At 57.1% G+C, this 27,011-nt stretch overlaps 1 protein-coding gene across 7 annotated transcripts in view; it reads right to left on the bottom strand.

Annotated features, from left to right (window-relative positions):
• Nucleotides 1-27,011, bottom strand: part of ELFN2 (extracellular leucine rich repeat and fibronectin type III domain containing 2) — a 62,076-nt gene that overhangs the window by 22,008 nt on the left and 13,057 nt on the right. Inside the window, exon 1 of one of the 7 annotated variants that reach the window (XM_073006735.1) lies at nucleotides 11,798-12,219. The exons of the other annotated variants lie outside the window; for them this stretch is intronic. The gene's annotated coding sequence lies outside the window, so the exon portion shown is untranslated. Of the gene's footprint in view, nucleotides 1-11,797; nucleotides 12,220-27,011 lie in introns of those variants that run through there. 7 annotated transcript variants of the gene reach the window in all.

Here is a 27,011-nt window from a genome sequence, read left to right as displayed (position 1 = left end):
AATGAGGACTAACGTACACAGTGCCTGACACGGTGCGGGAGCTGCCAAGGCCCCATGGCTGCAAGGTTCTATGGGAATGTGATCCTGAAGTGTGCCCCAGAGAGGGAGAGAGAAGAGGGTGAGACAGAGCAGGACCAGCTGTTCCGGACTCGCCCTCAACAGCCTACAATGGCTCCCACTGGCCCCAGAATAGAGCTCACGCCCCGACCTATGGCCCTAGAACCCCTCTCTCCCTCTCTAAGCTCACACCCCACCATGTCCTCTTGCAACCCTATGGAATTGGGGGCATGCCCACACCCACGTCCACCAGGCCGTTACTCACTGGCCGTTAGCTGGTCCTAACCCTAGGACCCACCTGTCCCCATCCCCTGGGCCCAGACCTTATGCCTCCTCCTCTGAGAAACCTTTGGAGATCTCCCTTCTGCAGGGTGACCCCCCTGCTCTGCCCCCACAACCCCGAGGTATAGCCCTTGGAATCCTGGATGGGTCCTAGAGATCATCTCCCCCATTTTACAAGTGGGGAAACTGAGGTACGGACGAGGAACAGCAGCTCTCCAGTGATGCACTTGAACCCGGGTCTCTGCTGCATCCAGCCTGCCAAGCAGCTTCTCTCCTGGTGCTGAGCTGTTTAGCCCTTGCCTGTCTTCTCCACGCCCCGCCCCGCCCGGAGCTACCTGAGGACAGGACCCCATCTTCCTCTCTGCGCCCCTCCCCCAGTGCCCAGCCTAAGGCCTGGCGCATAGTAGGCACTCAGTAAATGTCTGTTGAATTGAATTGCGCTCAGGGCGGCCAGTCGTCTCTGCTCTGTAAGAAAAGCATAGAGTTAGTGGAGCTCTCCCCAAGACCAGGGGGTAGGAACCAAGCTGGTGGGGTGAGGAGCCTGGCCTGCCCCAAGGAGCCCACAGGCCCTGGGGAGGGGACCTGGGAAGCTGGAACATTCAGACTTAGATGAGTCCGAATTCTGCCCCAACAGGCAGCATGGCTCTGGTAAGTCACGCTGTGGCAGGGCCTCACTGGCCTCATCTGTCAAATGGAGATAACACTCGGGTCCCTCCAGGCTCTGAGGACTGCTTGTGATGAGGACCAGAGAGATGTGAGGAGTGTAAACAGTGACCCCCAGCTCACAAGCATGGAGTGCCCAGTGCCAGACACTGGAGAGTCGGGTGCGAGTGATGCCCATTCTACAGATGAGGAGACTGAGGCTTGGAGAGGGGCCTGGCTTGCCCAAGACCACACAGCCCGTGCACTGATCTCATGCTGTACACACGGCCTCCCTGCCAAGCCAGAAGGAAGCAAGGCGTGAAAATGAACCCCAGATGAAGAAGCTGAACCCACCAAAGGGTGGCCCAACCCTCACCCAGGCTGACAAAGATTCTGCAGGCAAAGGGCCCAGCGTGAGCCCCAGAGCTGTGAAGGGAAGGGTGAGAAGCCGCCTTCTCCCCTCCCCATGGGGGTGAGCTCTGATTCCACAGCCCCCCAGAGGGTTCAAAGGCGTCCTCAGATCCAGAGGCTGCAAAGGCCTGGGCAGGCCTGGGTGTTAATCTAGAACAGTAGAGACTATAAATACATGGCCGGGCTGGACACTGCAGGGCAGCCGACCTGGCACAGTCAAGACAGAGGCTCTAACCCCAGCCCTGCCCCCTCCCGCCACCCCTCTCCCTTCTGGGCCTCGCTTTCCTTGCTTGTCAACAGCAGGCTGCTCCCTGACCATGACTGCCAGAAGGTTCTTTACCCAGCAACACACAGTTTTCTGAACCCAGCCAGGCTGGCCCAGGGGGAGGCCCTGGAGGCCCAGGCAGAGACCTGGGAGAAGAGAAGGATGTACAACAGGATCACCCCGGATCCCTGAGATAGTCAAGTGAGGGGCTTGGCTATGCCCCAGCTCACCGGCCTGGAGCTCAGAAGAGGCAGAGAAAGAAGCCTAGAAGGCAGCCATTCATTCATTCCCTCCCTCTTCGTTCAAACAGCCATTCTGTGAGCACTGCCTCCTATGAGTGGAGGACTCATAGCCAAAGCCAGGCCGTCTGGTTGGGGCTCTGGTGGGGAAGACAGGGAGATGAATGAGCGTCTTTCCTTATCCATCCAAGGCTGTGTGGCGGCCGTCCTCCGGCTACTGACGCCCATCCCAGGTTGCACGACAGGGACACTGGTTTTACATCCAACTTCTGCCTGGACCACGGCCTCGTAGAGGACAGGGACCAAGTGTGGACAGTCTCACTCACCCTGTAAACCCAGGGCCCAGCACCATCCCCACCAGGCTCTCTGTACACGTCCACGGCTGAAAATCACACTGGGAACACAAGAGAGCCACCACGCACAGGGCCATGATATGGGCCCAGGGACAGAGGAGCACACCGCACTGGCACCTGCTGTGTGCCAGGCCCTGCACACTTCACACATCGCAGCCACACTGTCATATGAGGGAACTGAGGCTGAGAAACGACAAGAGACATGCCCAAGAGCTCACGGCTAAAGTGGCCCGGTGCCCACGACTCCCCAGATATATGTCCAGCTGACGCAGCAGACTGCGCATCAAAAGGACGGTGTCTGGGACTCCCCGAAGGCCAAGCATAGGTGAACAGACAGTGTCCCACTTCCTCATCAGAGCCTCAAATCAACCCCGAGCAGCAGACAGACCTTTACATGACAGGGAGAGAAACTGAGGCTCTGGGAGATGACCCTGTCCCCAGCCCCAGGCCTGGCAAATACTGGAAAGGCCCTTCCCAGGCAGTGTGTGCGTCCCACATCCTCTGAGACTCAGGGGGAAGGGATGCAGACCTGGGCCCAGGCCCAACTCTTGCCCTCGCTTGGCTGGGTGACATGGGCAGTGACCGGCCCCCTCAAAGCCTTGGTTTCCCCCAGAACCATCTCCTCCGCCCCACGTAGCTGCTGCAAGGAGGAAAAGGATAACCAATGAGCGATTCCCCTTTATAAACTGTAAAGGGCCATTCATCTTTCTTCTTCCTTATCGCTGTCAGTGCAACAGAAGCATCGTCCACCTTAAGGGAATTTAACTGCTACTGTTACACTTTCCTTGGCCCTCCTCAACCAATTCTCCGCCCTCGTCTCTAAAAAGGCTGACCCGTATTTGTGAGATGCTCACAATGAGCCCACCCTTGTCAAGGGATTCTCTCACATTTCATCTTCAGGATACTAGGAACCAGTTTTTTATTGCCTAGGCTGGAGTACAGCGGCACGATCTGGGCTCACTGCAACCTCCACCTCCTAGATTCAAGCAATTCTCCTGCCTCAGACTCCCGAGTAGCTGGGACTACAGGCGCGCACCACCACACCCAGCTAACTTTTTGGATTTTTAGTAGAAATGGGGTTTCACCATGTTGGCCAGGATGGTCTCCATCTCTTGACATCGTGATCCACCCACCTCAGCCCCTCAAAGTGCTGGGATTACAGGCGTGAGCCACTGCACCCGGCCAGAAGCAGGTATTATTTTTCTTCCCATTCTGCAGATAAGGGAAGTAAGGCTCTCAGAGATTAAGTGACGCCCCCAAGATCACATTGCAAGAAAGTGAGCGTGCTCCCCACGCCACTGTATATTTGCCCCCACATATCTGTATATTCCACTCTCAGTGGCTGCTAGAACCCTCTGGTTGGTTAATGCCCATCTGTTCCCCAGTTTATCCGACTTCCCAGATGTATGTAATATTCATATTTCCATCAGCAACAGCTCACACACCCCTTTCCAAGGCCTTCAGGAGCTCCATTAATCATTCAGACACACCTGCATATTCATTAACTTCTGAATTAATACAGGGTCCCTTATTACTTCAGTCCTGCTGCCTGCATTAAAGACACTTCAACTTCATTCATTATTAAACTCCCCTGATAAATGATCAAACCCCTCCTTCACAGAGGGGGACAGCACCCAGGCCCCACAGCTGGTAGGCCTGCTCCCAGTGACAGCTGCTGTGTGATCTTGAGCCAGGCCCTCACCCTCTCTGAGCCTCCTGCATGTTTACCTGGTTAAATCAGGCAAAGGATAGTATCTGACCACCACCTGGCCTCATCAAGGTGGCCCTGTCTCATCCTTTGTCCTTTCTCTGCATGTCTTTCTTGGACTCACATAATCCCTCCTCAAAACAGAAGTCGATCCTCTCTGGAGTTTTCCTTATGCTCCCCCATCAACAGCCTCCACTTGCACCTGGGCCTGGGCCTGGGCTTTGCAGTCTGTGGGCCTCAGGTCCTGGCACTGGCCCATCATCTTGAGGGCGGCATCACTGGGCTAACTGGGCTTGGGCTTGGGCAGACAATGACAAACGTCCCAAATCAGAGAGGACAACTGACACCCCCCAACCAGTTGCTGGACTCCAACAATATCGATGATGACAACAGTAATAGCAATAGCACCCAGCACTTACTGAGCCTGGACCATGCACCAGGTCTTGCGCCAAGTCCCACACTGTCCCATCCTTAGATCAACCTCCACTTAACAGAGGGGAAAGCTGAGGCCAGTGAGGTCAAGTCATCTCCCTAGGCAAGGCTGGAGCTGGCTCTGCACCCAGGCCTCTCTCACTCGGGGTCCTCAGGGCGTCCCCATCACATGTGCCACCAGGAGGCCCCGGCACTCGGCCACCCTCTTGCCCTGGCTCCTTCCAGCACCTTCTCCCCAAGCTCTTCCTTTATAGGCCCGATCTCTGCCTAATGGAGCGGCAGACGACATGGAATGGGTCCCCCATTCGCTGGCAGATGCCCCAATCCATCTCCATTATGCCTGGTGCTAAGCAGCGCCACAAATGAAGCAAGATGATGCCACTGCCAGCGTCACTCCTGCTGGCTCTGACCTGCCTGCCACCTCCACCCAACGTGCACACCAGGCCGCAGGGCCAGGACTGATGTCCACAGGCCCAGCTGCCACCTCCTACAGATGCCAGGAGGGAGGCTTTGCTCCTGGCCCCACTGGCTGTGTGACTGTGGGCCCCTTACTTAACCTCTCTGTGCCTCAGTCTCATCATCCGACGCTGACTCCACCCTTCCCCTCGTCTTTCATTTCCCATCCATCTTGACACTTCTCCAGGCCACACACCTGCGTGTCCACTGCTGTCCCTCAGTCCAAGCTTGTCTGGATGTCAGCACCACTTCCCAGGGTCTCTAGTCTGCCCCAAGGTCCTCCCCTTCCTCTGCTCAGCTCCAGTGCTGTCTTTTGTGGACTCACCGAGGCCTCTTTCTTAACGCCCTTTCAGCCACTTCCACAGTTGCCAGGCTAAAGCCAGGTGTTCTCCTGAAGGTCAAGGCCCTTCAAGGGCCTGGTCCGGCCACCTGTTCCAGGCTCCCTCCTGCCCTCCTCCTGGGCAGCCTCACCTCTCCCAGGGTGACTCCTTGGTGAGTGTCCGGCCCCCCTGGACCGTCGGGGGACGCAGTGGCCAACACAGTGAGTCCTCCCCTGCAGCTTCCGCCCCCGGCACACAGTACGCAGAGCGATCCCACAGCCGGAACGAATGCCTCCGTCGAGTGCAGACAAAAATTTCATCCCACGGGCCGCGGTGACTGTCAACAGTGCCTCATACACTGTAAATGAAGAACTCTTCACTCCTCGCCTGGGACTGAGCACTGGGTTGGCTGCCACAAACTCAACACCCTCCCCCGACCTTACAGGATGTCAAGATAAAGATTATCAGGCTGGGCACGGGGCTCACGCCCGTAACTCCAACACTTTAGGAGGCCAAGGCGGGTGGATCACGAGGTCAGGAGTTCAAGACCAGCCTGGCCAACATAGTGAAACCCCATCTCTACTAAAAATACAAAAATTAGCTGGGGAAGGGGGCACACGCCTGTAATCTCAGCTACTTGGGAGGCTGAGAGGCAGGAGAATCACTTGAACCCAGGAGGCAGAGGTTGCAGTTAGCTAAGATCGCGCCACTGCACTCCAGCCTGGGGGACAGAGTGAGACTCTCTCTCAAAAAAAAAAAAAAAAAAAAAATTAAATTAAATCAAGATTGTTGGATTAATTTCTCAGATGAGAAGACGGAGGCTCAGAAAGACGAAGTGGCCTCACCACATCACAGTTGGTAAGTGGCGAGGCTGGGATTCAGACCTGGCTCTGCCCGTGCCTGGTTCCAGCAACCAGAAGAAACGTCCTAGAAGTAGTCAAGGAGCATCAATCGAGTGCCAACCACACGCCAGCCCCAAGTAGGCATTTACATCAATCACTTCATGAAACCCCCTCCACGGCCCTGCGAGACGGGCACTGTTTTTCCACCCATCTGAGACACGAGGGATCAGGCCCAGAGTAGTGAAGCCACTTTCCAAAGGCACACAGCTAAGAAGGGACAGGGTCTGAGACACACCAAGGTGTTGCCCCTTCTAGCTCTGCCCAGATCTCCTTCCCAGCCTCCTCTGCTGTCAGGGGCACTCTGGGGGAGAGAAGTGCCCCTTGGCTGGCTCTGCAGCAGCCAGGAGTGGTGCAAAGCCCTTCTCTACCTGGGCCTTGGCTTCCTCACCCACGGGGGGCGGTGTGGACAACACAACCCGGGGATCCTGTCAGCACTGGCAAAATATCCGCGCACCCATGGGCCCTCCACACACCAGGCTCTGGGCTTGGCACCGTGGGTTGCAAAGACCTGCAAAAGTAGCGTCTGGTGTGTAGGGCATCACCAAGGGAGGCCCAGGGTGGGAGGGGCAGGGAGCCACCTGTTCAGGGCTCAGGGGACAAGCAGGGTACAGGTCTCTGTCTGCTGTCAACACAAGCACCACAGAGCCAACAGGAAGCCAGAACAAGGGTCATGGACACAGCTGAGCCCCTAGACACGAAGCTGGTGATTAAGTGAGAGGCTCAGCACCTCTGAGGACCCGCTACCACCCAAGAGGGCTGGAGACCCCTGGAAGGGCTGTACCCAGCTAACCAGACATTGCATATCCAATGAGCACCTGGCCTAGGAATTCAGGCACGCCGTGGAAAAGACAAAGACAAGCCAGGAACTTACAGACAGACAAACGCACCGGAGACTTCAACATTTAAAGAAAGCTTCCTGGGCCGGGCGCGGTGGCTCAAGCCTGTAATCCCAGCACTTTGGGAGGCCGAGACGGGCGGATCACGAGGTCAGGAGATCGAGACCATCCTGGCTAACACGGTGAAACCCCGCCTCTACTAAAAAATACAAAAAACTAGCCGGGCGAGGTGGTGGGTGCCTGTAGTCCCAGCTACTCGGGAGGCTGAGGCAGGAGAATGGCGTAAACCCGGGAGGCGGAGCTTGTAGTGAGCCGAGATCCGGCCACTGCACTCCAGCCTGGGCGACAGAGCGAGACTCCGTCTCAAAAAATAAATAAAAAAATAAATAAAAAAAAAAAAATAAAGAAAGCTTCCTGTGAATTATTTTATAAACTAAGTATCAGCCTCCAATTCCTCATCAAAAGCTTGAATTTTCAGATTGGGTCTGCTGAAAGTGAGCTAACACTCCTGGCTTTCTAGGTGCTTCTGTATTGCATGTCCCAAGGGTGGGACCAGGGCTGTGTCCCCACCATGTCCCCAGCCTCCAACATGGGACCAGCGTGAAGAAGAGGCTCAGCAGATGCTGCAGAAGCCAACTCTGTTAACAGACTCATTTCCAAACCCCAGGAGCAGAGCTGCTTGGGTGCCAGGATCCCCTGCCTGGCACACCTTGTGCCATCTACTTTCAGACCCTCTGGGGCACTCTGAAGGAGGTCAGAGCTGGTAGATCCCTTAGCACTATCCAGGGCCCGTCATGCAGCAGGTGAGGAAACTGAACCCAGAGAGGACAACAGCCTTGAGCCCCATGGCCTCCCAGCCATGCCCCTTCCCCTTCCAGGCGCCCCCTTCCTGCCCAGACCCACTAACCACCGCTGCTCCTCCAAGCTCTGTCCTTGGCCTGTGGCGCGCTCGTCTGCCCTCTCCTCCAGGGCGGCTGCAGGCATGCCCCTGGCTGCTCAGATCGTACTCGGTCATGGCCACCACCGCCTGCCTGGTTGCTCAGGCCACAGATTCCAGCTTTCCCATCAACTCCTGCCTCTCCCACTGGAAGACGAAGATCAGACCAGCCTCCAAGTCCATGCCAGGACAGGCCACTATCATCACTTGCCTGTCCCTCACAGGGATCTCCTTTTTTTCCAGCCAGAGGGAGCCTTCCACGGAGCAGCTCTGACGCTGTCTCTCCTGCTCAAAATCTTTCTAGGGCTCCCTGTAGCCCCAGGGCCAGAGACTAAGCTCCTTCTTGGTAAGTGACCACTAACACCATGAACTCCTAACAGCTTCAGCTCGGGCATCACCTCCTCCAGGAAGCCTGCTTTGAATCCCTGGTCTGGCTTCACCACTCCACTCCACAGCACCCCCATGCTCACCAGCTCCAAGTGGCATCCCATTGAAGGGTCACTGTGTCCCCTCCAGAGGGCCAGGAAGCACGGCGTGCCCCTCTGTGCTCTCAGTGAGAAGCCTGGCACAGAGAAGGCACCCAGGGAGTGAAAACTGAAAAAGCAAAAGAACCACATAGGCCCTCAGGCATGTAATTCCCAGCTGGCCTCCGTCTCCACTCACTTTGAGTGTGCCCATTATGACTGACGACAGCCAGGCCTCCTAGCTCCTTCTGGCTGTTGTGACCATCAGGAAGCCATCCAGTATGATGGCTCCCATGCTGGCCCTGCCCTCAGGACAGTCTGGTCAGGCGGCTGCAGAGGGACAGAGAAACGGGAGGAACGTGGACAGAGACCCTGCCGGGAGCCTCGCCTAGAGGCTCTGACACTGCTGGCCTTGTGGGAGCCCCGTGTGACCTTATCAGGGGACATGGGGCTCTCACTTCCAGATGAGGAAACTGAGGCTCCAAGAGCAAGCAGCTGACCTGAACCCAGAGATCAGCATTGGTCTCCTGCCCGCTTCTTCTTACATTGGATCCAGGAGCTTCCTAAGCGCGAGGAGGGAAACGAGTTTATCGGGCTGGGCATTTTACAGGCGTTCTGGGAGGCTGTGGGCACCCAGGAAAGAACACCAAGTCTGGGGTCCTCATAACCTGGACTCAGACCCTTGTTCGGTTCCCCTCCCAGATGTGTGGCCTCGGCAGCCTGCGCAGCTTCTCTGAGCTGATGTCTTCACCGGACCCCGGGGATGCGAGGTTGCCCTGCAGGGTTGCTGTGTTAAATGAGATGGTAAGGACACAGCCAATAACGGCCGAACATCTTCCAGGCCATGCTGCGGGTGGATTATTTCATCTAATCCTCACAGTGACTCTGTGAGGCTGAGTCTAACCGGGTCCCCATTTGACAGACAATGAAATGAAGGTGCTGGGGTCAAACGCCTTACCCAAGACCAGGCAGCTGTGGGTGGCGGAGCTAGCGCTCAGTCCCGGGTCGACCGTGCCGAGCACACGGAGGGCCTCACTAAACAACATTCTTTTTTGACTCTAACCTGCCCTTTATTCCTCAAAGTCCCCTGAATATACTGGCCCCCAGCCTGGCCTCTCCCTCCTGCGAGCCTTTGTAGGGACTGTTCCAGCCACCTGCCGTGTCTCTCCTTCCACTTCCAGAAAGCAAACTTCTCCCTTTTTACATTCTGATCAAATGCTACCTCTTCCACTGAGCCGCCCTGGGCTCCACCACCCCGCTCCTCTCCAGCCCCTTCCCCCGACCCCAGTAAAGCCCCCCAGCACGGCACAGCAGTCTCCTAACTGACTGTCGCCTACCCTGCCTCAGCCCATCCTCTGCACAGCAGTTGAAGGAAGCCTCCTGCAGCACAGTCACGTCGCCACCCTGCTCTGAAGCCTCCGGTGCCTCCCCAGCTCCTCTGCTCCACAGTTTAGGCCTCTCGTGATCTGGCTTGGCCCTGTCTCTGCAATGTGCCCTCCAACACCATCCAGACAAACTGCTCCCCACTTCACACCCGCAGGCGTGCACACACACGCATCTACACGTCACGTGTGCACACATGTACACCTCTCCAGCTGGTGTGGGATCTCCTAGGCTCCTCCCTTGCTTGGGCCCCTACCTCCACTCCTGCCCTATCCACCTTCCCACCTCCAGCCCCACCCCAGAACGGCACCTCCAAGAAACATGCCCCCCAATTCCTCAGCTCCCCCCACCAGCTCCTTCCTGCAGCACAGCATCCACATGGCCTGTTCCCAAACACACAGGTGCTCCCTGCTCCTGGAAGACACAGCCTCCAGCCCTCTCCTGGCCCAGAGGGAGCTCAGGAGCCGCTGGCCTCCTCCCCAGACTCCTGGATCCTCCCTCCCCACTCCCAGACATGGGCACTTGAGCTTCTTACGCCTTTCTGAATTCAGAGAGGCTTTTCGCACCTCTTGGCCTTTCCCCTTGAGATTCCCAGGCCTGAAGTATCCTCCTGCCCCATCCCTGCCCAGTGAGTGCTGCTTCTCAGGCCGGACTCAAAGCTGCCTCCTACAGGAAACCTTCCAGCCCACCAGGCCTCAGCCACCCTGTAAGGACTGTAAGGACTGGCTGGCAAGTCTGCCCTGTGGTGGGCTTCCTGAGGGCACGGACTCTTTTCACGCCCAGGCCCATACTGGCTCCCTGAGAACTGTCTGCTGAGGAAATACGCTCCCTCCTGTGCCGCCCCTGAGTGCCTGGAGGCAGAGCAAGCAAGTTCATCAGACCACGGAGACCACCAGCCCACCTCTCCCACCTCCACCGACCACAGGACCACCGGCCCACCTCTCCCACCTCCACTGACCACGGAAACCACCAGCCCACCTCTCCCACCTCCACCAACCACGGAGACCACCGGCCCACCTCTCCCACCTCCACCAACCACAGAGACCACCGGCCCACCTCTCCCACCTCCACCGGCCACGGAGACCACCAGCCCACCTGTCCCACCTCCACCAACCACAGGACCACCGGCCCACCTCTCCCACCTCCACCGACCACAGGACCACCGGCCCACCTCCACTGACCACAGAGACCACCAGCCTATCTCTCCCACCTCCACCGACCACAGGGACCACTGGCCCACCTCTCCCACCTCCACTGACCACAGGGACCACCGGCCCACCTCTCCCACCTCCACCAACCACAGAGACCCACCTCTCCCATCTCCCACCTCTCCCACCTCCACCGACCACAGGGACCACCGGCCCACCTCTCCCACCTCCACCGACCACAGAGACCACCGGCCCACCTCTCCCACCTCCACCGACCACAGGGACCACCGGCCCACCTCTCCGACCTCCACCGACCACAGAGACCACTGGCCCACCTCTCCCACCTCCACCGACCACAGGGACCACCAGCCCACCTCTCCCACCTCCACTGACCACAGGACCACCGGCCCACCTCTCCCGCCTCCACCGACCACAGGGACCACCGGCCTACCTCTCCTGCCTCCACCGACCACAGAGACCACCAGCCCACCTCTCCCACCTCCACTGACCACAGAGACCACCGGCCCACCTCTACCACCTCCACCAACCACAGAGACCACCAGCCTACCTCTCCCACCTCCCACCTCTCCCACCTCCACCGACCACAGGGACCACTGGCCCACCTCTCCCACCTCCACTGACTACAGGGACCACCGGCCCACCTCTCCCACCTCCACCAACCACAGAGACCCACCTCTCCCATCTCCCACCTCTCCCACCTCCACCGACCACAGGGACCACCGGCCCACCTCTCCCACCTCCACCAACCACAGGGACCACCGGCCCACCTCTCCCACCTCCACCGAGCCCCCTGCGTCGCACATCTGGGCCACCAGCCCACCTCTCCCACCTCCACCAAACACAGAGACCCACCTCTCCCCCCTCCACCGAGCCCTCCACATCGCACACCTGGACCACCGGCCCACCTCTCCCACCTCCACCGAGCCCCCCATGTAGCACACCTGGGCCACCGGCCTCTGCCCTCACCGGCTGCTGGCTCCCATGAGATTGGAATAGTATCCAAAATCTTCCCAGACTTCACTTCTTCACCTCCCACCTCACTCACTCGCTCCAGTCACCACATCCCCGCCATGGCCGCCTTGCTCCTCCTGGTGAATGAAAGAAGGAAGGGCTTGCAGAGCTTGACCAAATGCTTCCTCAGCACTCACTGAACCCTCAAATCAGCAGCCCACAGAGGAGGAAACTGAGGCAGAGACAGGAGAAACAACTGCCCAAAGATACAGGGTGAGGCCTGCAACCACCCCCTCCCTGCCTCCGAAGACCAGGCCCTCCATGTCCCCAGCCCATGCAGCAGGTCCCCGGGAAACCGGGAGGGGCAAGGGGGTGCAACGGAGAAGAATATAAGGGAAGGTGGGGTTATTATCCTCCGAGGTCAGGGGCCTCAACCACCGTCCACTCCACTCAGAGATGCTGACCCACCCCCTCTTGTCTACCCCCACCCCACCCCACGCCGGTCCAATCAGACTTCACCTTCTGTCCACAGGCAGACTCCCACTGTGGAGAGAGAGCTGCTCCCACTGACATGGGCCTGAGGGTAGCAGCAGAGGCAGCTGCCTCCTCCCCCCACCCCCAGAGGCCCGCACACCTGTGCCTGAGGGGCACCTCAGCCACCTGGAGGGCCAGGGCTGCCTGGGCAGGGCTGGGGCAAAGCCATCCTGGCATCTTAGGGCCTCCTAGCAGGTGCCTGGTGACAAAACCTGACAACGAAGAACCACAGCCTGGCAGAACTGGGAGAGCTTAAACCTCTTCGCTGTCACCCATTAGACAGATGGGAGCCTGAGGCCTGCAACAGTGCCAGGACTCCCCAAGGCCCCCTCAGCCTCCCCACCCACCCTCGGTGGGCACTCCTGCTGGGAGCAGCCCCTGAGCCCCTGGAGGGAAGGACACAGCCTCACTCCCCACCAGGGTCCCAGCACCTGGCCCAGAACAGGAGTTCAAGAGTTTCCTTGAACGAACAAAAGCGTGAGACAGTCCGTGCTGAACAAAGGCCCTGCCTTGCCTTCTTGTAGGGGGATCTAAAGGTGGAGATCAAATGAGGGCATTAGCCTGAAAGTGCTTTCAAACACATAAATCACTACACACCTGGAAGGGACTCGTAATCCCTAAGTGGTGAAAACGGACACAGGTTAAGTATTTCTTTCACTCATTCATTTCACACCGCGTCTCAAGTCCTGGCTCTGTGCCAAGTCCCGGGGCAGGTGCAGGGGACTGGCAATGACCTCAGCAGATGCAGCACTGCCCTGAGGAAGCTCACAGCCCCAAGGGAGTCAGTCATGCAGGGCAGCAGGAATTACAAGTGGAACGTGTGGGGACCGTGGGGCCTAGGCCAGGTGGGGCTGCCTGGTCTTCCAGAGGAAGGGTCACCAAGCTCTCAGGTCTATTGGAGACAAAGCATCTCCAAAAACACAGGTCACCTAGCAAAGGGAGCACAGCTTCCCAACCAGCCAGTGTCATCTCAGGTGGGCAGTGTCTAAGAAGGGGACACACAGTTGGGCAGTATATATATACTATCATTGTCCCCATTTTAAAGATGAGGAAACTGAGGCCCAGAGAGCCAGAGCAACATGCCTCAGGTCTCACAGCTCTTGGCAGCAAAACTGGTGGTCATGGGACCTCCTGCACATTCTCAGGTCCCTGGGGAGGCTTGGAACAGTTTCTAGAACATTCAGCCAGTGAACTAAGGGTGAAGCCACTGTGATGGGATTCAGGCCAGCTGCTCCACTCCCAGCAGGCAGGGAGGAGGCCGCAGCCAGGATAGGCCAATGCCAAGCACATGGTGGGCCCTCAGGAAACACAGCCCCAGCTGGACCTGCTGAAATGACTAGAAACAGCCCAAACAAACCATCCCTGCACAGGAGCTGCCTAATGCGAGCCTGGGGGCCACCACTCTGGGAGGCGTCTGAGGTTTCCCAGTAACTGAGCTGGCCCCGGCCGCCCTCCCTTTAATGCATGCAAACGAGGGGTATAAATTCCTGCTTACTTAACTTCACAAATGTTAACAAGCCCATAAAAAATAAGTTATTCTTCCCCAGCTCCACAACACCCTTCGTTTGTTTAATTTTGTTTCTCCTCTCCCTGCCCCCAGCCTCCTTGGCGACAAGGGAAAAGCTGCCATCTTCGTCTTCTGTCTTTCCCTGCCTATGGGGTCTGCCCTTGCCTCAACCTGCCCCAGGGAGGCTAAAGGAAGAAGCCCCAGATAAGAAATCAGAAGGCCCAGGAGTGAGCCCCGCTCCCTCCTCCGCAGCTGTGTGACCATGGGCTCCTGACTTAACCTCTCTGTGGTTTAATTGCCTCATCTACAAAGTAGGAACGGTAGCTGCACCCTGCCTGCTTTGGGGTTCCTGGGAGGATCAGAGGAGATAATCCAAGTAAAGTGCTTAGTTGTCTCTGGCACAGAGCAAACCCTCAATAAATGTTAGCCCTTGTTATTATGTAAAGAAGAGTTAAATATCCCCCAGTTAATCCATTTGTAGAGTCTGCCTTCCGGGGCAAGCTGGCAGCTCCAAAGGCAGCCTGTGGTTCGGTTTCATTGGCAGACTCGGTGTTGACACACATTTGAGTTTTGATGCCATCCAAACTGACCGCTGGAGTTTGCCACAGGCCCCACCACACCCTACACAGACCAGACGCGCACCTTGCAGTGACCCGGCCCTGGTGAGGGTCTGAGTCTCCCACCCCTAGTTCTTGCCTCTCAAAAGCCTTTCCAACTGGTGATCTCATTAGAGGCATCACTGGGCCCAGCTGACAGAAAAAGAAACTGAGGCTCACGAGGGGGGCAGCCACTTGCCCACAGTCCCCAAGGAAGGGGCTGTGGAGCCAAGGCGAGAGTGTAGCCACCAGTCCCAGGCTGTCTTCTCTCCTGAGCCCCTACGCCACCACGACAGTTTGAGGGAAGCCTCCCCAGCAGCTGAAGGAGCAAATAAATGGCCAGTGACGCAGGTGGCAGGAGAGATGGTGTTTAGCCTCCAGGGGCTCGGTGGCTCCCAGGACCAGGCAGGAGACTGAGCAGAAGCCAGAGTGTGCCCGGGGCCTCGTCCCAACAAACCCAAGGCATGCCAAGCTAGGGTGGCATTGTTGTGTACCGAGCACAGCACTGGGGACTCTGAAGTATAGGAGACGGGGGTTAGAGGCGGCCTCTTTCCTTCAGGTCTTCTCCACATCCTCCGCTTAAGCACACCCCCAAGAATGGCCTGGGCCAGAGACTATGCCCCACTTGCCTACAACTGCCCCCTCCTGCTGGCAGAAAAAGCCACAGCCCCAGCCTATCCCAGTTACTACCAGCTACATCTTCTCCAACAACATCCCAAGCTGAGGCCACTTTCATTCTTCCCTCTGTCACCAGTCTCCAGTCCCCCATGATGTATCACTCCATGACGCTCCACCCCCCACCCTCAGGCAGGTCCACCTGTCCATCCTAGCAGAACAAAGCTAGGCTCCCAGCACTGCAGGGACTTCCCCAAGGTCCCACCAAGCCCAGAGTGAAACCCAGCTCCTAGACATCCCGACCACCACCTTCCCGATTTAGAAGTCTCCAGGGGCATCCCCAGGGCAGAGGGCGGGGCCAAGCCCCTAAGGGGCGGGGCCATGTGAGGCGGGGCAAGGGGCTGGAGGGTGGGGGTGGGCCGAGAGAAGACTGGATCCTGGTCTGGGTCCCAGTTGCCTTGGCAACAGGACTAATTAATTCTGACTCCATCTGTGCCTTGGCTGGATGGGTGGTTTGGGCTCGCACGTGTGTTTTGAAGCAAAGGGATAGAAGCAAGAGGGCCTGGGAGGCTGCGACCTCAGGGTCTAGCAAGGGGCTGACACTCGCCCCAAATTCATATAGCATGCCCTCACCCCCACCACAGGAAAAGGCAGAAAAGGCAGGCCAGGCACCCAGAGACCACCTGGGACCTCCTCTCCCCAACGAGGATCATCATCTCAGCCCAAACGAGGTCTCACACAGACAGCCATCCGCGGTGCCCATCGTGTGTGCACATATGTACACACACCTGCACACACCGTGGAGACCACAGGCCCCAGAATGAGACAGCCTTGGGTTTGGCTGCCAGCTTCGCCTTCTGAGTCTCAGCTTCCTCATCTGCAAAATGGCCAACACCACTCCTCAAAGGGCTCTTGGGAGAAAGAGAGGGACGTCCCCAGTGCAGGGACATCTGAGGGGCCTCATCTGTCCTGGGGTCCAGGAAGGCTTTGCTGAGGGTGATCCTGGCGAGGAACCATGTACGTGGTACCCAGAAGGTGGCACTTTTGAGGAACTGGAACAAGGTCAGGAGAACTGAGATCAAGATATAGAACGTCAGAAGGAGAGGGAGCCCGAGGCCGAGCCATCTCCTTGCAGATCTCAAGGTTCTGGATCTTGGCCCAAGGGCAGGGGGGAGCCAGTGACATGCTGGGGAGGTGCCACCAATGGAAGGGTTCAGAATGCATCGAAGGGGCGGGAATGGCACCAGCAGCCCGTGAGGAGGCTGCAATGAGACGGGCCTGGAGGATGACTTGTTGCAGGCAAAGACAGCAGGGTGGGCACATGAAGGCAGATTTGAGTCAGGCGTGGTTAAGAGAGTCGGGCAGGATGAAGAGAGAGACCAAGCGGGAAGCTCAGGGATGCCGGCCAGGGTCTGGGAGGGTGGCTGAGTGAGGGTAGTGCAGCCCTGGAATAGGGAGCCACAGAGAACGGGCAAATAGCAGTGCAGGAGGACAGAGGCAGAGCCCGGGTGGGACCAGTTGAGTTTTAGGGGTCAGAGGAACACCCCAAAGGAGTGACCAGTCAGCTGGTGGCCACACGCAATGTCCTACAGCCAGAGGCAGGTGACAGCAGAGGATGGAGACTCAGGCATGCCTTGCACACAGCTGTTAAGATGCTGGCCCAAGAGCAGCGGCTGACACCCGGGCTGGGAGGGTCAGCGCTCAGGGACAGGTGTAGTGGGGAGTGGATATTGGTGCTCAGGAGCCTGCCACACCCACCTCCATTCAAAGCCCGAACCCAAGACCTCACCAGCTATGGGATCCTTGGTAAGTCACTTCACCTCTCTAAGCCTCAACTCCCCCACCTGTAAAATGAGAATAAAAACAATACCTACCACATAGGTTGTTGTGAGGAGGGTCCAGATCCTTAGCTGAGCCCCAGAGACACAGGAGTTCCAGCTACCTGCTTTTTCAGGGAGGGGGGTCAGGACACTAACCTGTGTTTAGCACCCACTATGTGCCAGGCACCTCACATGTGTAATAGACCACACAGAGTGGTGATCAACAAGGAAGAGCTGGGCATCAGGCCCTGGGCTGAATCCTGGGTCCCCTACTTACCAACTGTGGAACCAGAACGAGGCCCCTCACCTCCCTGAACCTCAGCTCTTTTTTTTCCTGAGACGGAGTCTTGCTCTTGCCCAGGCTGGAGTGCAATGGTGTGATCTCGGCTCACTGCAACCTCCGCCTCCCGGGTTCAAGTGATTCTTGTGCCTCAGCTTCCTGAGTAGCTGGGATTATAGGTGCATTCCACCACACCCGGCTAATTTTTGTATTTTTAGTAGAGAGGGTGTTTCACCAAGTTGGCCAGGCTGGTTTCGAACTTCTGACGTCAGGTGATCCACCCGCCTCGGCCTCCCACAGTTCTGGGATTACAGGCATGAGCCACCGTGCCCGGCCACCTCAGCTTCTTAAAATGTAAAATGGGGATAGCGAAGGTATCAACCCCACGGCTCATGGGGTCATTGTAAACATGAAATAAGAAAACATGTCAGGCATGGGTCACCTGCCTGGGACACAGCAAGCACTAAATAATTCATCACTGCTGTCATTATTACACTTACCGTCACTGCTCCTCCCGATGACCCAAGAAGAGGGACGTGCTGATGCTCGAACAACAAACAAGAAAGACAAAGGCCTCAACCTAGCATCCAGGAGCTGGACTGACCACCATGTGTTCACAGGATCCCCTTTCCTGGCCCAAACAGTCCCCTTAGCCTGAGACAGGGCTGCATGAGACTGCCAGGATCTGAACCCTTTCCTGGCCTCTCCGAACTGTGTGACCTTGGACAAGTCATCTCACTTCTCTGAGCCCCACATTCCTCCCTTCAGAAAAAACGGGGGGTCCTGGGCAGGCACAATGGATCACATTGTCATCTGAGCACCCTGGGAAGCCAAGGCAGGAGGATTACTTCAGCCTAGGAGTTTGAGACTAGCCTGGGCAACATAGCGAGAGCTATGTTGTTTAAACACTTAGCTGGGCATAGTGAGATGCACCTGTAGCCCCAGCTACTCTGGAGGCTGAGATGGGAGGATCGCTTGAGCCCAGGAGGTTGAGGCTGCAGTGAACCACGATTGCACCACTGCGCTCCAGCCTGGGCGACAGAGTGAAACTCAAAAAATAAAATAATAGAACAAATGAAAAATAAAAAGCAAGCATCCCCTATCTGCACCATTGTCTTGAGGACTGAACAAGGAGATACCTAAAAGGTGTCCAGTACAGTGGTGGCACAGAGCATGTGCTCAACAAGTGACAGCAGTTATGATCGGTGATTGGATATGAAGACCTGGACACGGGGACGAATGACTGCATACAAGCACTCACAATAGAGTGCCGGGGTGTGGCTCAATCACACACCCCAGAGGGCTGCGCGTCTCGGGATTCACCCCCAGGTGACCCTCCCTGGCGCTACCCCATCAGGGAAAGGGCAGAGAGCAAAGGGACCTCCAGACGGTGCCTCCCATCCATGCCACCCCCACTCCCACCATCCCTCCAGCAAACACACAGCCACGCGTGTGCACCCCAGCCCCGTGACCAACTAGCAGCCCCTCCCCGTCCCCCGCTCTGCATCTGCTCAATTAGGGAAACTGGGGAGCGAGGGAAACAAAGACTTAATTTCTGAGCTAATCAGCCTGCCTCATACTAATTACCATCCTCCCGGGCATTAGGGCAGACTTCCTGGGGGAGTCTGAGGGGGAAGCTGGTCCCTGAGAATGACACCTCCTTCCCCTAAAGCCTGAGAGCCCAGCAATGGGAGGGTGGTGGTGCAGGGGGACCGGGAGGCTTGGGCAGGTGGGATTTCAGGGTGGGATGAAGGAGACCTGGTCAGAAGCAGGAGACAGAGTGCACTGGGCAAAGCAGGGAATGTGCCCGTGGTCACCCGGACAGCCCCACCTTCCCAGGGTTCCCGCCCCATCCTCCGGTCAGCCACGGGCTAGGAGGAGGCCCAGAACAGGTGCCCCAGTAGGCATGCAGCCCATGGCCTTGGCCAAGAGGACAGATGGACAATTTGAGGCTGGATAATTGAGCAATGATCAGAGTGAAGCTTCTGGATCACGGCCTACTGGGTGTGTGTATGTGTGTGTGCTTGTGTGTGTGCGTGTGTCGTATGTGTACATGAGCACACAGAAGAAGAGGGCTCGGGACTGGGAGCCAGGAAGTCTGCGTTCAATTCCCTGCTCAGGCTCTGGGAAAGTCCTTGCCCCTCTGAAATTCAGACTGTACCATGAGCCAGCTGGAGGGCACGATTTTCAGAAATCATTTCAGACGTGACCACAAGGCCACTTATTCTTCAAAAAATGCTTATCGAGCACCTACTATCATGCAGCCGGCTCTGCGCTGGCACCACAGGCACATTTGTGAACAAGACAGACAAGGTCCCCGGCCTCACGGTGCTTTCACGGTGATGGGGGAGCCAGGGAGTAAACATGAAAATCAAGAAACAAGTGCCTTGGCATTGGCAGATAGAGGGAAATGCTCTGTAGATAACTGAACCATAGGATGTGGGCAAGGGTCGGGACCACCGCAGGTAGGGCTCATGGCAGCATTTTTTAGAAAAGGCCCCACCCAGTGGCCAGGTGCGGTGGCTCACGCCTGTAATCCCAACACGTTGGGAAGCCGAGGCGGGCGGATCATGAGGTCAGCAGATCGAGACCATCCTGGCTAACACAGTGAAACCCCATCTTTACTGAAAATACAAAAAATTAGCCAGGCGTGGTGGCGGGCACCTGTAGTCCCAGCTACTCGGGAGCCTGAGGCAGAAGAACGGTGTGAATCCGGGAGGCGGAGCTTGCAGTGAGCCGAGATCATGCCACTGCACTCCAGCCTGGGGGACAGAGCCAGACTCTGTCTCAAAAAAAAAAAAAGAAAAGAAAAGAAAAGGCCCTACCCAGCAATTAAACTTCAGATAATCCCAACTCACAGAGGGCCTCAGAGCAACCCCCTCCCTTCTCTGGACCTCTGTTTCATGCACACAGCACGGGAGCTGGATGAGACGCTGTCCAAGGCTGATTCGGTCCCACAAGCGGGAGTTCTCACGAGTTTCTCCATGCAGAGTGTGTGCATGAGAATGTCTGCGTGATCCCCCAGGGGCTGCGGTCTGGCCCACGCATTTACAGAAACACACACAGATGACCACCGTGTCCCCAGTCTTGGGCCCAGCTGCACGATGGATATACCAGGTAGACAGGTATGTGCCTGATAATGAGAGGGGCAGGGCATCACATGCCCCAGGGCCCACCAGTTCCCAATCACGGCCTCTGGGGTCCGCACTCCAGGAGATATACTCAGCTCTGCTGGCACAGGCGTCCTTGAACTGCCTCCCTCGCACCTGGTCATGGGACCCTCCCAGCGGCCCACCATGTGCTGAGCACCTGAGCCTCACTGCATGGAATTCTCACAACAGCCCTGCCAAGGAAGGGCTGTTACCCTGTTTTACAGATGGGGAAACTGAGGCTCCGCTAGGTCAAGTCACTCGCTCAGTAAATGATCAGCTAGGCACTCAAATTGGGCCTGATCCTAAACTGCCACCCTTACCATGTGCCAGGACCTTCTTCCTGGACCACTCTCAAGGCTCAAATCAGGGGACCAGCCTGGACCAGCCCTGCCCAATAACCGCCTTCCAGGGATTGCCAAGGGTACCCAACACAGCAAGGCAGTCAGGTTCAGATGGCCAGGTTCAAATCCTGATTCCATCACCAAGTCGCTGTGTGACCGTGGGTAGGATCCTTAACCTCTCTGCTCCTCAGTTTCCCCATCTGTCAAGTAGGGATAGTGATAGTATCTATTTTGCTGGGTTGTCGTGAGGATTTTGCTAAGTTCTATAAAGTTCTTCGAACAGTGCCTGGCACATGGTGTGACTTGAGTGTTGTTGATAAAAGGAAGATATGATTCCCTTTGATTCTGTGAATGGCCTGACCCTTGGCTTCCACAGAAGGTAAGAGACAGAGCTGCAATTCGAACACTGGACTCAGGACTCTCTGTCCAGCGCTCTCTCCCTACAGCATTAAGGAATCTCCAGCTTGGCCAAGGGAACAAAAACATGCCAGGACTGGCCCAGGCTCAGCCCCCAGCAGGAAAGACAGTCTGTGAGGAAGGCTAAAGGGATGAGAGCCACAGGCCAGGGGCCAGACCCTGCTCCATCGCCTGCACCTCCCTCCTCTGGGCCTTGCACTCGCCTACCCAGCCCCACCCCCAGCTCCGGAAGGCCCCGGCACTCCTGTGGGCACTCAAGGACACTGGGAAGCTCCTGGGCCCTGAAGCAGCTCCCCGTAGCCCCAAGGAGCCCAATGCCCAGTGATCCTGGAACACAGCAGGTGGAGAACAGCAGGGAATAGTGTGGTCTCCCGGCACCGCCTTGCAAGTCCCTGGGTACTCTGTCCCCAGAGACAGCCAGGGGACCCCCATACCCTACCTTTCCCCAGGTCCCATGGAGCCCGCAGGCAGGAATCCCAGCCAGAATGGGCTCCTGCCTCAACTGCTCAGCCAAGAGCGAGAGGAGCCCAGACGTCCACACTCAGCCTTAGAAACAGATCCCCGCGAACCAGCCCACCATGCCCAGGACAGCCGGCCGGGTCAGAGGAGCTTGATTCTGAAGTCGGACACTTCAGATCTGAAGTCGGTGAAAGTAGAAAAAGTGCAAACGGCCCAGGCACTCACAACAGGGAAATGTCCTTTCAAGGAAAGCCCATTCCAAGGTGGATTAGGACCCAGGTCCTGCCGCACTCCTGAGGAGGGTGCTCAGGGTGCAGTCAGGGGCCGCAGGAGGCTGCAGGGCCAGCTGCGAGGAGAATCCCTCCTGGGTAAGAACAGATGGTGTACATGTGTTTCTAGGTGCCAGGAAACACGGGCCAGTGACAGCCTCTGGGGAGGAGGCCTTGGGAACAGGCAGTGGCCCGTTCCGTTCTGCTGTGCATGCCAAGAGCACGCGTCAGTTCCCCAGGTATAAGGGGGTTTGTATACTTGCACATTGTTTTACATGTACGTGCCCCAAAACCCAGCAAATGGCAAACGCACAGAGATCACGAGGGCGCACACACACACACACCTGCCCATGCGCGCCCAGCTTCTGTCCAGCCAGCTCCCTCCTGCGGCCTGAGAGAGAGACAGGCGGCTGCGGCAAACAGACGGGGCAGGGCCAGAGAGACGGGTGGGCAGACAGAGACAAAGAGACACGGAGAGAGACAGAAACAGAACGAATGAGCTCAGCTCAGGCCCTAGGGTGATCCTGCTCAGAGCAGCCACTTCAGACCGGCCCCAGGGGCTGCAGGAAGCCAAAGTGCCCAAGAGGAGAGCAGGCAAGGCTCCACCCTCAGCCTGGCCACTCACTGCGGTGTGGCCCCGAGCCAGCGCCTCACCTCTCTGGGCTGCAGCCTGCCCACGAGTGCAGGCAGTGGGTGGGGACCTGCTGGCTCCGACCCTCCAGCCCTCCGGGGTCCTGGTTCCCTGTCGAGGCCCCGCTTCCCCTCTCCCCAGATGGTCCCGAGGACAGCGTCCAGGTCAGCTGCCATCTCAACCCAGCCGGGAAATCACTCCCAAAGCCTCTCCCTCCCCTGCCATCAGCCCCAGCACCAAACCGGAGAGGGACAAGCCGCGCACTGACCGGAAACTGCAGGCGTGGATACTGCCGTCTTCCTGCCTCATCTCACCTAATCCCCATCACAGCCCTGATCCCATTCTACCACGCGAAACCACCGAGGCTCAGAGCACAATCGGGCCAGAGCCCCACGGCCAGCAGGGGATGAATGAGTATGAATGAGCTGGGATGGAACCCACGCGTCCACTTCAAAGCCCATCGGCTCCTTCCACGACATCCTGTTCAGCAGGCAGCAGGAGGGGCCACAGAGGCAGACACCTGCCCATTTCCTGACCTAGCACCCAGACCCGGGACTCCACAGGCCCCAGCCTGTCTCCAGCAGCCTCAGAGGTGATTCTAGAATGGCCCCGGAAGCCCTGCCTCCCTGCTCCCACCACCAGGAAAGCCAGAGACAAGCCCAGAACTAGCATTCCTGAACGCTCACTGCACGCCAGCCATGGTGCCAAGCGCTTCATAGAGTCACCCTTGGGAGGTGGGTACTACTTTTATTCCCATTTGATGGGTGAGGACACTGAGGCACACATAGGTGGGGCAACTTGCCATGGGTAGAATCGGGAACTGACAGCTGGGCCCATGGGCCTGATCACTGTCGCCCCACCCTGCAACCTGGGAGTTTTTCCACTCTGACCTGCCACCCCCAAGCCAAGGAGTGTCTAGAGGGGCAGTAAAGGCCTCACCCAGAAGCTCTGCTTAGATCAAGGGCTCTAGAGCCACTGCCATTGGGGCACCCCAGTGCCGACCCCTCTCTGCAGCCCATCTCCTCTCAGGATGATGCTTGAGGTCCCTGGAGAGCCCCCACCTCCATCCTTGAGTCCCAGCCCCGGGTGAGGAGGGGAAGTAGAGAAGGTCTGTGCTGCCACAGACCTCAGTGTCCTCCGGGACAAGGGCTGTCCTTTGCCTGAGGTCCAGAGAGAGTGTGAGACAAGCAAGGCTCACACAGCAAGTGGGAGACAGGAAGGGGCCCGACATCCCTTCATTTCTGCCTCCCAGTTTGGCACGGAGGGCACCCTACCTCCTGTGCTGGGCAGGTTGAGCTGCAGTGACCCAGTGTGGAGACAGGGATGGGGCTATGGGTTCTCAGTAGCTTCTAGAACTCCTTAGGCCCTACCATGCAGCCCTCGGCAACCCTGTGGGCCTACTGTGTGCATATACTCTTATCTCCAATCCTATTTCACTCCATCCCCTCCAGGAGCCTGGCAGTATCCCCATTTCACAGATAAGCAAACTGAGACTGGGACCTGTGACCACTCAGGCATGGGATCTAACTCAGGATGCCTCACTTCCCACCACCAAACAGACCTTCTTGCAGCCACTGCCCCAACCCAACCACTCCCAGCCCTCAGGGACTGCCTCTTCGAAAAAACAAAAGTCTTCCCAGAGCTCCTGGAACCTCCGCTCAGTGGACCATCTCTCCGCCGACATTCAGGAAGCAGACTGAGGCCGGGCGCCGTGGCTCAGGCCTGTAATCCCAGCACTTTGGGGGGCCAAGGCAGGTGGATCACTTGAGGTCAGAAGTTCGAGACCAGCCTGGTTAACACGGTGAGACCCGGTCTCTACTAAAAATACAAACATTTTCTGGGCGTGGTGGCAGGCGACTGTAATCTCAGCTTTCTCTCCAGCCTAGGCAAACAAGCAAAACTCCGTCTCCAAAAACAAAAGGAAAAAGAAACAAAGCAAACTGAGGCCAGCACACCCACAGTGCCTCTACCCTCAGACTAGGTCTCCTAGGAATTGAGGCTCTATCTCCCTCAGACAGGGCACTCCCATTCCCAAAGACTAAGTCCCAGGACTCCCTCCTCCAGCACCTCCATCCACACAGCCAGCCCCCTACCCGACTGCAGGCCTCTGCCTGAAGGGGCCAAGCAGGACTCCAGGCCACGCCTCAGCCCCTCCTCTCCCTTCTTCCTGGCGCTCCTCCAGGCCTGGCCAGTACCAGGCAGGCTACCCCCGCACCACCGGGCCCTGTCCATGAATCCCACCTCTGTTGGGCACCACAGACCCCCCTTTCTCCTCCCCAAACAAATGGGGTCTTGAGTAAGGCACCAGGACAACCACGCACAAGGCCAGATCTATTCCCTGGACTGGCGCGGCTGCCAGCGGGGTGGGCAGTCAGGCTCACGGAGCAGTCTGTCCCTTCTACAGCCCCTCCAGGTCCAGTCTCTGGCACTGGGAGCCCCGCACTCTAACCTCGTCCTGGCAGGGCTGGGACCAGCAGCTCCCCTCCCCAGGTGACCCAGGAGTGGGCCTGAGCCAGGTGCCCCTAACCACGCTCCCCACTTCCTCCTCTCTCCCTTCCCCTGACACAGTGTGGGCGGCCTCTGAGCACAGGTCCAAATCCCTGCTCTGCACCCAGGAGGAGAATCTCTCCAGGCCTCTGTTTGGTCGTTCGTAAGTGGGTGTGACACTCCCCATGCTACAGGGGCTGCTGTGGCCACAGATGGGGTGGGGTACAGGCAGAAAATCCCAGCACAGAAGAGGTGCTCAGTCCAAACTGGTTTTTCTCTCTCCATTCTCTCTTCTGCCCCAGGGGGATAAGAGGTGGGGCTGGCAGAAGTGGGGGTGAGAGGGCACAGGCTGGCAAGGTAGAAAATGACCTGTCCCAGGCACTTAAAATGTTGCCTATTCCAAAATCAAAGTCTCAGATCCCTCTACAGCCGGCAGTGAAGTCTCCTAAGACTAGGCTGGTTAAGGCTCCCAAGACCCCACAGCCAGCCTGGGCAACACAGTGAGACCCCATCTCTACCAAAAAAAAAAAAAATTAGCTTGGCAAGGTGGTATGTGCCTGTAGTCCCAGCTACTCAGGAGGCTGAGATAAGCCGATCACTTGGGTCCAGGAGGTCAAGGCTGCAAGGCTGCAGTGAGCCATGACTGCACCGCTGTACTCCAGTCTGAGTGACACAGCAACAGCCTGTCTCAAAAAAAAAAAAAAAAAAAAAAAAAAAAAAAAAAAAAAAACATCCCACAGCCCATTAATGGCAACACTGGGGAGGCGGCCTCAGAGCCAAGCCCACAAATCAAAGCTCAAAGCCCACTGCCTCCTAGAAGTCAGCCTAGATATTATCCCCATTTTGCAGACAAGTAAACTGAGGTACACAGTAGTTAAGTCATATGCCTGAGATCACACAGCTAGTGAGCACCTGGATTGATGTCTTTTGACAATTCAGGCCGTTACCAAAAGCTGTTCGTTATGGCACAAGCACTCCCTAAGAATCTGTGATTTTGACTCTGCATCCAGAGTCAGGTCCAAGTTCTTTAGCCTGAAACGCAAGGCCTCCCAGCAAGGTGGTATATATACAGCAGCAGAAAACAGCACTAGACCTCGAGTCAAATGCCAGGCCTGCCACTCACATCCTGCTGTGTACCCACAGCAACTTACCAGGCCTCCCTGGCCTCCCTGTCCTCTTGTGTAAAATGGGAATAACAAGACTGACCTCCCAGGGTGGCTGGTGGGGTTACCTACCAGTCCCACAGTTTTATTGAACATCTACTATGTGCCAGGCCCCACTCAAGGTACTTGAGATAGAGCAGAGAACAAGACCAAAAAAAAAAAAAAAAGGCTGCCTTCAGGGCGTTGATACTCAATAGCAGTGGGAGGGCAGAGAGTAAGCAAGCAAATAAAACAGCATCCAGTTGCGTTAAGGGCTTTAAGAAACCAGAGGGAGGAGGCCAAGGGCAAAGGACAGGGTGGTCAGGGAGGACTTCCCTGAGGAGGTGACAGTTAACCAGAATAGGAGACAGCCATGCACTGAGCCAGGGGAGCAGCAGTGAGCACGGAAGGAACAGCAAGGCCAAAGGCCAGTGAATCATACGTGAGCTAGAGCCTGTGGGAAAAATGCCTGGCACATAGTAGATGCTCAATAAACCGCAGCTGTGAGCATTATTACTGTAAACCCCACAAACCCCTTGCTCCCTGCCTTCCTCTTCTGGAAACCAGGTTGCGATGCAGCTTGAAGTGCATCCTAGGTCTCTTCCACATTCCTTCATTCATTTAAAGTAACTCTGCTTCCATTAATAGTCCTCCCATTTTGCGGGTGAGAAAATTGAGGTTCCCAAGATCCCATAACCCATAAACAACAGCATCGAGACATGAACCTAACTCTAGCGGTCTCAAACCCCATGCTCCTGGCAGCCTTGGGCGCCCTCACCTACAAAGGGCGCTCACTACATTCCCCCTTCCCATCCCAAGACACCTCAGCGTGTCAGAATGTCTCTAGCATGAACCAAGGTCTGAGCCTGCCCTTTGAGGCCAACCAGATCAGCCCTCTCTCCTCTTTCCCAGGTCACCCTGAAATGTTAGCAGCTGCCACCCAGATCATCTCCC

Source organism: Chlorocebus sabaeus, chromosome 19 (genome assembly GCF_047675955.1).
Source record: "Chlorocebus sabaeus isolate Y175 chromosome 19, mChlSab1.0.hap1, whole genome shotgun sequence".
Taxonomy (NCBI): Eukaryota; Metazoa; Chordata; class Mammalia; order Primates; family Cercopithecidae; genus Chlorocebus; species Chlorocebus sabaeus.
This window is presented reverse-complemented; position numbering and strand designations above follow the sequence as displayed.